The sequence below is a fragment of the Rana temporaria genome, chromosome 10 (genome assembly GCF_905171775.1).
Source record: "Rana temporaria chromosome 10, aRanTem1.1, whole genome shotgun sequence".
NCBI classification, from domain to species: Eukaryota; Metazoa; Chordata; class Amphibia; order Anura; family Ranidae; genus Rana; species Rana temporaria.
Genome location: NC_053498.1, coordinates 3,587,397 through 3,597,245, shown reverse-complemented (window position 1 = coordinate 3,597,245; position 9,849 = coordinate 3,587,397). Strand labels below are relative to the sequence as shown.

Below are 9,849 nucleotides of genomic sequence, written 5' to 3'. Positions count from 1 at the left end.
GCACTGTATGAATCCTGTGTGGGGTTTACAATAAAAGGGGTACCAGTTTGCACCTAAGCTAGTGTCGTCTAGTCCTTGGCTGCGATATTCAGCTATAATACCAGATTCCAGACTGGAGGAACGTGACACAATGTGGGAAATTTCAAGGGGTATGAATACTTTTTCAAGGCACTGTATGCACGGTATAATATATCCCCCCCCTCCATTCTGCCTCCTGGCACCCCCCCCCAGTTCATCGACAGTACGTATATCATGTTGTGTATTGTCAGTGTTTGTATAGAGAGGGGGGGGCGCGCTATCAGCCTCCGCCGCGTTGCGTGTGAATGCAGAAAAGCAGAGTGATACACTTGACAACCCCCCCTCCCCTCCCCCCCCCCCCGATGGGTTTCCTTAATCTCATTGCTGGATGTCTGGGTGTCACTGAGTGTAACTTAATTATTTGTTATGACTTATTACTGACTGTCAGATGTCACAGTGTTTCTAATTGCCTTTTCAAACGCATTTCTTCTGTGGAAAAGGGGGGGGGGGGGCTGATGCAAAGGGGGGGGCGCTCACTGAACGGAGCAGTGTGTATACTAGGAGTTTCTATGGTTACCTATCTGACTAAAGTGTCTGTGATGGTGATGATGATGATGGTCACCCGGGCTGCGATGGCACTGAGTGCAGCGTACAGTGGGCTTCTGGAAGGAGCACAGCCCACCCTGGTGACAGACAAGCCCCTCTGGCTGGCGTTGCCACTCACCTCCTGCCCACATGTTGCCGATCAGCCCTTCGCCAAGACTTCCAGGGATCGTCTGTGCCATTTTTAGGGAACCCCCTTCTTTGCAGAGAAGGCACTAAGGCTTTGGATTGGGCAGGCTGATTTAGACCCCCCCACATCTGCTCCCTGTAGCTCTCCGGTGGCCCCCAGGAGCCTCTGGGAGGTGTTTTGGAGGGGCCACTTGTTGCTGCCGCTTTCTCCATTCTTTCCTCACAAGGTCCACCTTCTTCAGAAGAAAACAAACAAGAGGCTGTCTCTTTCTCCTTGGTTCCTCTGGATTCCGGAGAGTCTGGTTCGCTGCGCTGCACTGAGACCCTCAGAAGCCCACTGGAGTGACGGCGTCAAGGTGAGTGGTCTTTGCTGGGGGGGGGGGATGGGGAGTAAAGAGCCTAAGAACTGTTTAAGCTTTGTATCTGTCTATGAATAGCTTGTGTTCCATATGTGGTCCTTTGCATGTTCTTCCTGGGTGTTGGGTGAAGGGTTCATTAAGGTTGGGTGCCCCTCTTTCTGGGAATTGAATAAAGGGTTAATTATGTTTGGGTGCCCCTTTTCTTGGACGTTGGATGAAGGGTTTATTATGGTTGAGTGCCCCTCTTTCTGGGCATTGAATGAAGGGTTTATTATGGTTGAGTGCCCCTCTTTCTGGGCGTTGGATGAAGGGTTAATTAAGGTTGGGTGCCCCTCTTTCTGGGTGTTGGATGAAGGGTTAATTATGGTTAAGTGCCCCTCTTTCTGGGCGTTGGATGAAGGGTTAATTATGGTTGAGTGCCCCTCTTTCTGGGCATTGGATGAAGGGTTAATTAAGGTTGGGTGCCCCTCTTTCTGGGCGTTGGATGAAGGGTTAATTATGGTTGAGTGCCCCTCTTCCTGGACGTTGGATGAAGGGTACATTACAGTTGGGTGCCCCTCTTTCTGAGCGTTGGATGAAGGGTTAATTACAGTTGGGTGCCCCTCTTTCTGGGCGTTGGATGAAGGGTTAATTATGGTTGAGTGCCCCTTTTCCTGGGCATTGGATGAAGGGTTAATTACAGTTGGGTGCCACTTCTTCTGGGCATTGGGAAAAAAGGTTAATTATGGTTGGGTGCCATTCTTTCTGGGAGCTGGATAAAGGGTTAATTATGGTTAGGCGCCCCTGTGTCTGGTGTTGGATGCCCTTATTTCTGTACGGTGTATATAGGGTTAATTACAGTTGGGTGCCCTTCTTCCTGGGCATTGTATGAAGGGTTAATAACAGTTGGATGCCCCTCTTTATGAGCATGGTATGAAGGGTTAATTATGGTTGGGTGCCCATCTTTCTGAGCGATGTATGAAGGGTTAATTATGGTTGGGTGCCCCTCTTCCTGGGCATTGTATGAAGGGGTAATTAAGGTTGGGTGCCCCTCTTTCCGGGAGTTGGATGAAGGGTTAATTATGGTTGAGTGCCCCTCTATCTGGGCGTTGGATGGAGGGTTAATTACAGTTGGGTGCCCCTCTTTCTGAGCGTTGTATGAAGAGATAATTATGGCTGGGTGCCCCTCTTTCTGGGCATTGTATGAAGGGTTAATTATGGCTGGGTGCCCCTCTTCCTCTGCATTGTATGAAGGGTTAATTATGGCCGGGTTCCCCTCCTTATGAGCATTGGACAAAGAGTTTATTACGGTTGGGTGCCCCCTTTTCTGGGTGTTGTATGAAGGGTTGAGTACGGTTGGGTGCCCCATTTTTTGGGAATTGGATAAAGGGTTAATTATGGCTGGGTGCCCCTCTTCCTGGGCATTGCTTGAACGGTTTATTATGTCTGGGTGCCCCTCTTTCTGAGCGTTGTATGAAGGGCTAATTATGGTTGGGTGCCCCTCCTTATGAGCATTAGGAAAGGAGTTTATTATTGTTATGTGCCCCCTTTTCTGGGTGTTGTATGAAGGGTTAAGTACGGTTGGGTGCCCCTTTTTCTGGGAGTTGGATAAAGGGTTAATTATGGTTGGGTGCACCTCTCTCTGGGCATTGTATGAAGGGTTAATGGTTAGGTGCCCCTCTTCCTGGGAGTTGGATTAAGGGTTAGTTACAGTTGGGTGCCCCTCTTCCTGGGCATTGTATGAAGGGTTAATTATGGCTGGGTGCCCCTCTTCCTGGGCATTGCATGAAGGGTTAATTATGGCTGGGTGCCCCTCTTTCTGGGCGTTGGATGAAGGGTTAATTACAGTTGTGTGCCCCTCTTCCTGGGCATTAGAGGAAGGATTAATTACAGTTGTGTGCCCCTCTTTCTGGGCGTTGTGTGAAGGGTTAATTACAGTTGTGTGCCCCTCTTATGGAGCCTGATGTAATTATTGAAAACCATAAGATACAGTTTGAGAAACATTGGCACACAATTAGTTTCAGGTAATCCTGGAAAATAGGTATTGAAGTATTGGGGGTTACTTGGGGGGGGGGGGGTCTATGCGCTAATGGAGAATCAATCATTGGTATCAAATGGGAGATTCACCTGCAGAGAATGTTTGGTGAATGTCGGACTCACTGCTTTAGAAATATGTTCCTTGGGGGGCCTCAGACCAATACAAGTCTATAGGAGCTGTCCAAGGTGCTGAAATATGGAGAAGGTTCATTTCCAGCACCTGGGAGAGCTCCAGGGGGGCTGCACCCTAAGGGTGGCCAGGGGTGGTAAATATACGTGGCCTATAGAAGCCCCACATGAAGCTGCAATGGCAACCTAAGAACTGTTTAAGCTTCGTGTCTGCCTTGGAGAAGCTTGTGCTCCATCACTGGTCCTCTGGTCCTTTGCACGTTCTTCCTAAATGTTGAATGGAGGGTTCATTAGGGTTGGGTGCCCCTCTTTCTGGGCGTTGTATGAAGGATTAATTACGGTTGAGTGCCCCTCTTCTTGGGTGTTGGGTAAAGGGTTCATTAAGGTTGGGTGCCCCTCTTTCTGGGCATTAAAGGAAGGGTTCATTACGGTTGGGTGCCCCGTTTCCTGGGCATTGGATGAAGGATTACGGTTGGGTGCCCCTCTTTCTGGGTGTTGGTTGAAGGGTTCATTATGGTTGCGTGCCCCTCTTTCTGGGCATTAAAGGAAGGGTTCATTACGGTTGGGTGCCCCTCTTCTGAGGTGTTGGGTAAAGGGTTCATTAAGGTTGGGTGCCCCTCTTCCTGGGCATTGGATGAAGGATTAATTAGGGTTGGGTGACCCTCTTTCTGGGTGTTGGGTGAAGGGTTCATTAAGGTTGGGTGCCCCTCTTTCTGGGCATTAGAGGAAGGGTCTATTTACGGTTGGGTGCCCCTCTTCTTGGGTGTTGGATGAAGGGTTCATTAAGGTTGGGTGCCCCTCCTCCTGGGCATTGGATGAAGGATTAATTAGGGTTGGGTGCCCCTCTTTCTGGGTGTTGGGTGAAGGGTTCATTAAGGTTAGGTGCCCCTCTTTCTGGGCATTAAAGGAAGGGTTAATTACGGTTGGGTGCCTCTCTTCCTGGGCATTAGAGGAAGAGTTAATTTACGGTTGGGTGCCCCTCTTCTTGGGTGTTGGGTGAAGGGTTCATTAAGGTTAGGTGCCCCTCTTTCTGGGCATTAAAGGAAGGGTTAATTACGCTTGGGTGCCCCTCTTCTTGGGTGTTGGGTAAAGGGTTCATTAAGGTTGGGTACCCCTCTTCCTGGGCATTAGAGGAAGGATTAATTACGGTTGGGTGCCCTTCTTCCTGGGCATTATAGGAAGGATTAATTACGGTTGGGTGCCCCTCTTCCTGGGCATTATAGGAAGAATTAAATACGGTTGGGTGCCCCTCTTCCTGGGCATTAGAGGAAGGGTTAATTACGGTTGGGGGCCCCTCTTCCTGGGCATTAGAGGAAGGGTTCATTACGGTTGGGTTCCCCTTCTTCCTGGGCATTAGAGGAAAGATTAATTACGGTAGGTCTACCGCTCTTCCTGGGCATTGCCTGTCTGTTGCAGTGGATCACTTTTCAGAGGGGCGGCGAAGGCTGGTGCAAGTGTGAATGAGCTCTTAGAAAGCAGCCAGTCGTACCGTCTTGCCTTGGATTGAATGGCAGATCACCATGCTGGGACTTGTGGTTCCTCCACTACTGGAAGGCCTTCAGATGACCCAACTAGACTCAGCCTGGAGGGCTATTCAACGCTTCCAATGCTCAGTAATTAATATCCGCCCCTACAAGTGGCAAAGAGCAGCGAATAATGGAGGATTTCAGGGCCGGGCTCATCGAAGCTCTGATAATGGCCCTTCATGTCTACAAGTGGCCCTCCAGCCTCCAGGGCCCCGCAAGGGGTTAAGGGAAGCTGATTCCTTTCAGTTGCCACCTTTGGGAGAAGCTGATGAAGGGCTGGAAGTGCCATCGCCATTGGCTGATGCCCAAATCAAGCGGCATCACCATTGGCTGATGCCCAAATCAAGCGCCATCGCCTGATGCCCAAATCAAGCGCCATCGCCTGATGCCCAAATCAAGCGCCATCGCCATTGGCTGATGCCCAAATCAAGCGCCATCGCCATTGGCTGATGCCCAAATCAAGCGCCATCGCCATCGGCTGATGCCCAAATCAAGCGCCATCGCCATCGGCTGATGCCCAAATCAAGCGCCATCGCCATTGGCTGATGCCCAAATCAAGCGCCATCGCCTGATGCCCAAATCAAGCGCCATCGCCATCGGCTGATGCCCAAATCAAGCGCCATCGCCATTGGCTGATGCCCAAATCAAGCGCCATCGGCTGATGCCCAAATCAAGCGCCATCGGCTGATGCCCAAATCAAGCGCCATCGCCATTGGCTGATGCCCAAATCAAGCGCCATCGCCATTGGCTGATGCCCAAACCAAGCGCCATGGCCATCGGCTGATGCCCAAATCAAGCGCCATCGCCATTGGCTGATGCCCAAATCAAGCGGCATCGCCATTGGCTGATGCCCAAATCAAGCGTCATCGCCATTGGCTGAGGCCCAAATCAAGCGCCATCGCCATTGGCTGAGGCCCAAATCAAGCGCCATCGCCATTGGCTGATGCCCAAACCCATTACCCGTTATTTCATTTTCCTCTGAGTACATAAAAAGGTCGAACGATTAAATAACATATTTCTTAAAAAAGTCGAGTATCCCATAGCAACCCACCAGCAGTCACCGTTCAACGGCCTTCCTGCCCCACAACAACGCTGAGATCTGATTGGTTGCTATGGGCTGTTGCTCTTTGCACCGCCTTGGTAAATAAGTCTCGACGTGCGGACGAGGCGGCGAGATCCGAGAAGAAGAAGAAGAAGAAGAAGAAGAAGAGGAGGAAGAGGAGGAGGAAGCGGTGTTCAGATATTCAGACCTCTTCATGTGGTTGGCAGATCAGCGGAAAGATCCGGGGATTGCGCTGATTTCTGATTGTAAAGACGATCGATCTATTGTATTTATAAAACAATCGTATTCTATATATATAGTGATCCCCGGAGGTGTCTGTCCCCTCCCCCCTCCCCTCTTCTCTTTTCTGTCTTCTCTCCTCATTTACAACCTTTTCTCCTCTGTTGTCTTCTCTCCCCCCCCAAACCCTTTCCTCTCTATTACTTTCTCTCTCCCTTCCCTTTTCTCTCACACCCTTCTTTACCCCCCCCCCCTATTTATTTATTTCTCTCTCCCTTTTCCATCCCTTCTCTTCCTCCCCTTTACTTTCACTCTCCCCCCTCTATATCTCCCCCTCTCACTCCCCTTTATATTTCCCCCTCTCTCCCCCTCCCCCCATAACTCACACTCTCTCTCCCCTCTATATCTCCCCCCCTTTATGTCTCCCCCTCTTCCTCCCCTCTATATCACCCACTATCCCTCCCTTCTATATTTCCCCCTCCCCTTCTATACCCCCCTATTTATCTCTTCCTCTCCCTCCGCTCTATATCTTTCTACATCTCCCTCTCTCATTTCCCTCTATCCCTCCCTCTCTCTATATCTCTCCTTCTTCTCCCCTCTATCTCTCCTTCTTCTCCCTCTATCCCTCCCCCCTCTCTATATCACCCGTCTCCCTCCCCTTCTATCTATATCTCCCACTCCACCCCCCCTTTCTATATCTCCCCCTCTCTCTATATCTTCTCCTCTCTCTATTCCTCTCTATATCTCCCCCTATATCTCCCCCTCTCCCTCTATCCCCCTCTATATATCTCTCCCCCTCTCCCTCTATCCCCCTCTGTATATCTCCTCCTCTCCCTTTATCCCTCTCCCCTATATCTTCCCATCTCCCTCTATTGCCCCCCTCTATATCTCCCCCTCTACCCCCCTCTCTCTATATATCTCCCCCTCTACCCCCTCTCTCTATATATCTCCCCCTCTCCCTCTATTGCTTCTCTCTCTCTCTCTCTCTCTCTCTCTCCCCCTCTACCTCTATTGCTCCTCTCTCTCTCCCCTCCCCTATCTCCCCCTCTATATCTCTCCCTTTTTCTCTACCCCCTCTGTATATCTCCTCCTTTTCCTCTATCCCCCCATCCTCTCTATATCTCCCACTCTCCCTCTATCCCCCCTCTCTCTATATCTCCCACTCTCCCTCTATCCCCCCTCTCTCTATATCTCCCCCTCTCCCTCTATCCCCCATCTGTGTATCTTCCCCTCTCCCTTTATCCCTCCCCCTCTATATCTTCCCATCTCCCTCTATTGCCCCGCTCTATATCTCCCCCCTCTCTCTATACCCCCCTCTGTATATCTCCTTCTCTCCCCTTATCCCTCCCCCTATATCTCCCCCTCTCCCTCTATTGCTCCCCTCTCTCTATATCTCTCCCTCTACCCCCCTATACCTCCCCCTCTTCCTCTCCCTCTCTATCCGAATCACTTCTCTATATCTCTCTCCCTCTATCCTCCCCTCTAATTTTCTATCCCTCCCTTCTCTCCCCCATCCTGTCACCCCCCCCCCCCCCCCCCCTCTAATTTTCTTTCTCCTTCCTCTCCCCCTTCTTTCCCCCACCCTGTCTCACACTCCCCCCAACCCCGCTCAGTCTCCCCCTTCCTTTATCTCTGACACTGTTCCTCTCCTCTGTATTTGAACCCCATAGGTCGGTTATGGTGGGGGGTGGGGGTTTTCGGGGGTCCCCTCAATCTTCTAATTTATAAACATGACTGATATTTTGGATACAACGTAACAGAACGCGGAACCCCATAGAGAACCTTCCGCCTCACAGTCCATGAGTCTCCCCGCCGATGAGGGGGACCGGGGGTTGCTATGGGTTACTGTACCTCGCGCCTCATTAAATTAAGTCCCAAAAGTGCGCCTGAAATAAACCGCAGCATCATCGCCATTGCCTTGGCGAGACTGCGCACATTCCTCAGCGTTTCCCCCCCTTATTGCCCCCCCCCCCAGTTTTGCCCTAATAATCCCCCCTCCGTTCCTCGCAGACGTTTTCCCTCGCTCCCGTGACGTAAAAGCGTTGCTAAAAAACCCGGCGGGAAAAAAAAAACGCTAAAATCCTAAACGCCTCAATTTAAGACGTCCCCGGGCTTGCGAGGAGATGAATGCGCTGCGATCCCGACGCCAAATCTCTCCAGAGCCGCTCTGCCAGAAATTGCGGCGGGCATTCCAGGAATCGCAAGATGTTTGTTTACGTCTTTCTGAAATCTGCCGCTTCTTCGCTTCCTTTTTTCGCGAATGTTGTGCTTTTTTTTTTTTTTTTGTTAGGTCTTAAAATATCCCTCGAAGCGCCGGCTCCGCGGCCTTTCGTTTTACTGAGACGATCGCCTTTTATTACCGGCTTTTCCTGTGCGTTTCTCATCTCTGCGCGCGGATTGTATCGCCGCCGGCGGGGCGCTTTGTTACACTCCGCCCGGGACTCGCTCTCCGATGTCGGAGACGTCTCACCTCTGGTCCAAGTGGCTTCGCCGGATTCAGATGAGCATCTGGAACATTCCTGTGCGTCTATAAAAGACGTGCGGCGAGCTCAGTCACCCTCATCCAATCGCTGCAGCGGTGTCATGAAATGTGTCAAGGCAGATGTTGATTGTCCAAGACCGCAGACCGTGACGGGAGGTGGGAAACGAGGCTCGGTATTGGGGGGACGCCAGATTTCCCAGAGCCCCCGGAATTTTCCTGGTACATGCCGCGCTCTACTGAGCAACCGTCAGGCGCCACCACATCTGTGCGGGCGCCAGGGACCAGAGAGGCGCTCATTTGCATATTAATGAGGGTCCAAAAAAACGGAAGAAAAAGTGATACAATAATTGCAGCCTTTGTAGAATAGAAACATTGAAACAATTTGTTTTGCTTTAAAGGGTTTGTAAAGCTTTGTGTTCTTTCACCTTCATTCATCTGATGCATTAAGGTGAAAAAACACCTTACAGTGTCGGCCCCGCCCCCCCCCCACGAGCCCCCCTTTTACTTACATGAGCCCGAATCTCCGTGGGCGCGATCCAGCGTCGTTCTCTCTATGGCTGATCAGCTCCTTATTGGATAGATTGACAGCAGCGCAGCCATTGGCTCCCGCTGCTGTCAATCAAATCCAGTGACGCGGCCGCCGGGGGGGGGAGTGCTCTGTGTACAGAGTGCAGTGATGAGGAGTGCGCTGTGTACAGAGTGCAGAGTTCAGGAGTGTGCTATATACAAAGTGCAGGGTTTAGGAGTGTGCTATGTACAGAGTGAAGTCTTGAGAAGTGCGCTGGGTACAGAGTGTAGTGTTTAGGGGTGTGCTATGTACAGAGTGCAGTGTTGAGGAGTGTACAAAGTGCAGTGTTGAGGAGTGTGCTGTGTACAGAGTGCAGCGTTGAGCAGTGTGCTGTGTACAGCGTGAAATCTTGAGGAGTGCATTGTGTACAGACTGCAGGGTTTAGGAGTGTGCTGTGTACAGAATGCAGTGTTGAGGAGTGCACTGTGTACAGAGTGCAGTGTTGAGGAGTGCACTGTGTACAGAGTGCAGTGTTGAGGAGTGCATTGTGTACAGAGTGCAGAGTTGAGAAGTGTACTGTGTACAGAGTGCAGAGTTGAGAAGTGCGCTGTGTACAGAGTGCAGTGTTGAGGCGTGCGCTGTGTACAGAGTGCAATGTTGAGGAGTGCACAGTGTACAGAGTGCAGTGTGGAGGAGTGTGCTATATACAGAGTGCAGGGTTTAGGGGTGTGCTATATACAGATCGCAGGGTTTACGGGTGTGCAGTGTTGAGGAGTGCTTTGTGTACAGATCCAAGT

General features: G+C 50.9%; 1 protein-coding gene across 1 annotated transcript in view; it reads left to right on the top strand.

The window, feature by feature from the left end:
• Window positions 1–573: 573 nt before the first annotated feature.
• Window positions 574–9,849, top strand: part of VWA5B1 (von Willebrand factor A domain containing 5B1) — a 118,270-nt gene continuing 108,994 nt past the window's right edge. The window contains exon 1 of the mRNA XM_040327042.1: window positions 574–1,106. The gene's annotated coding sequence lies outside the window, so the exon portion shown is untranslated. The remainder of the gene's footprint in view (window positions 1,107–9,849) is intronic.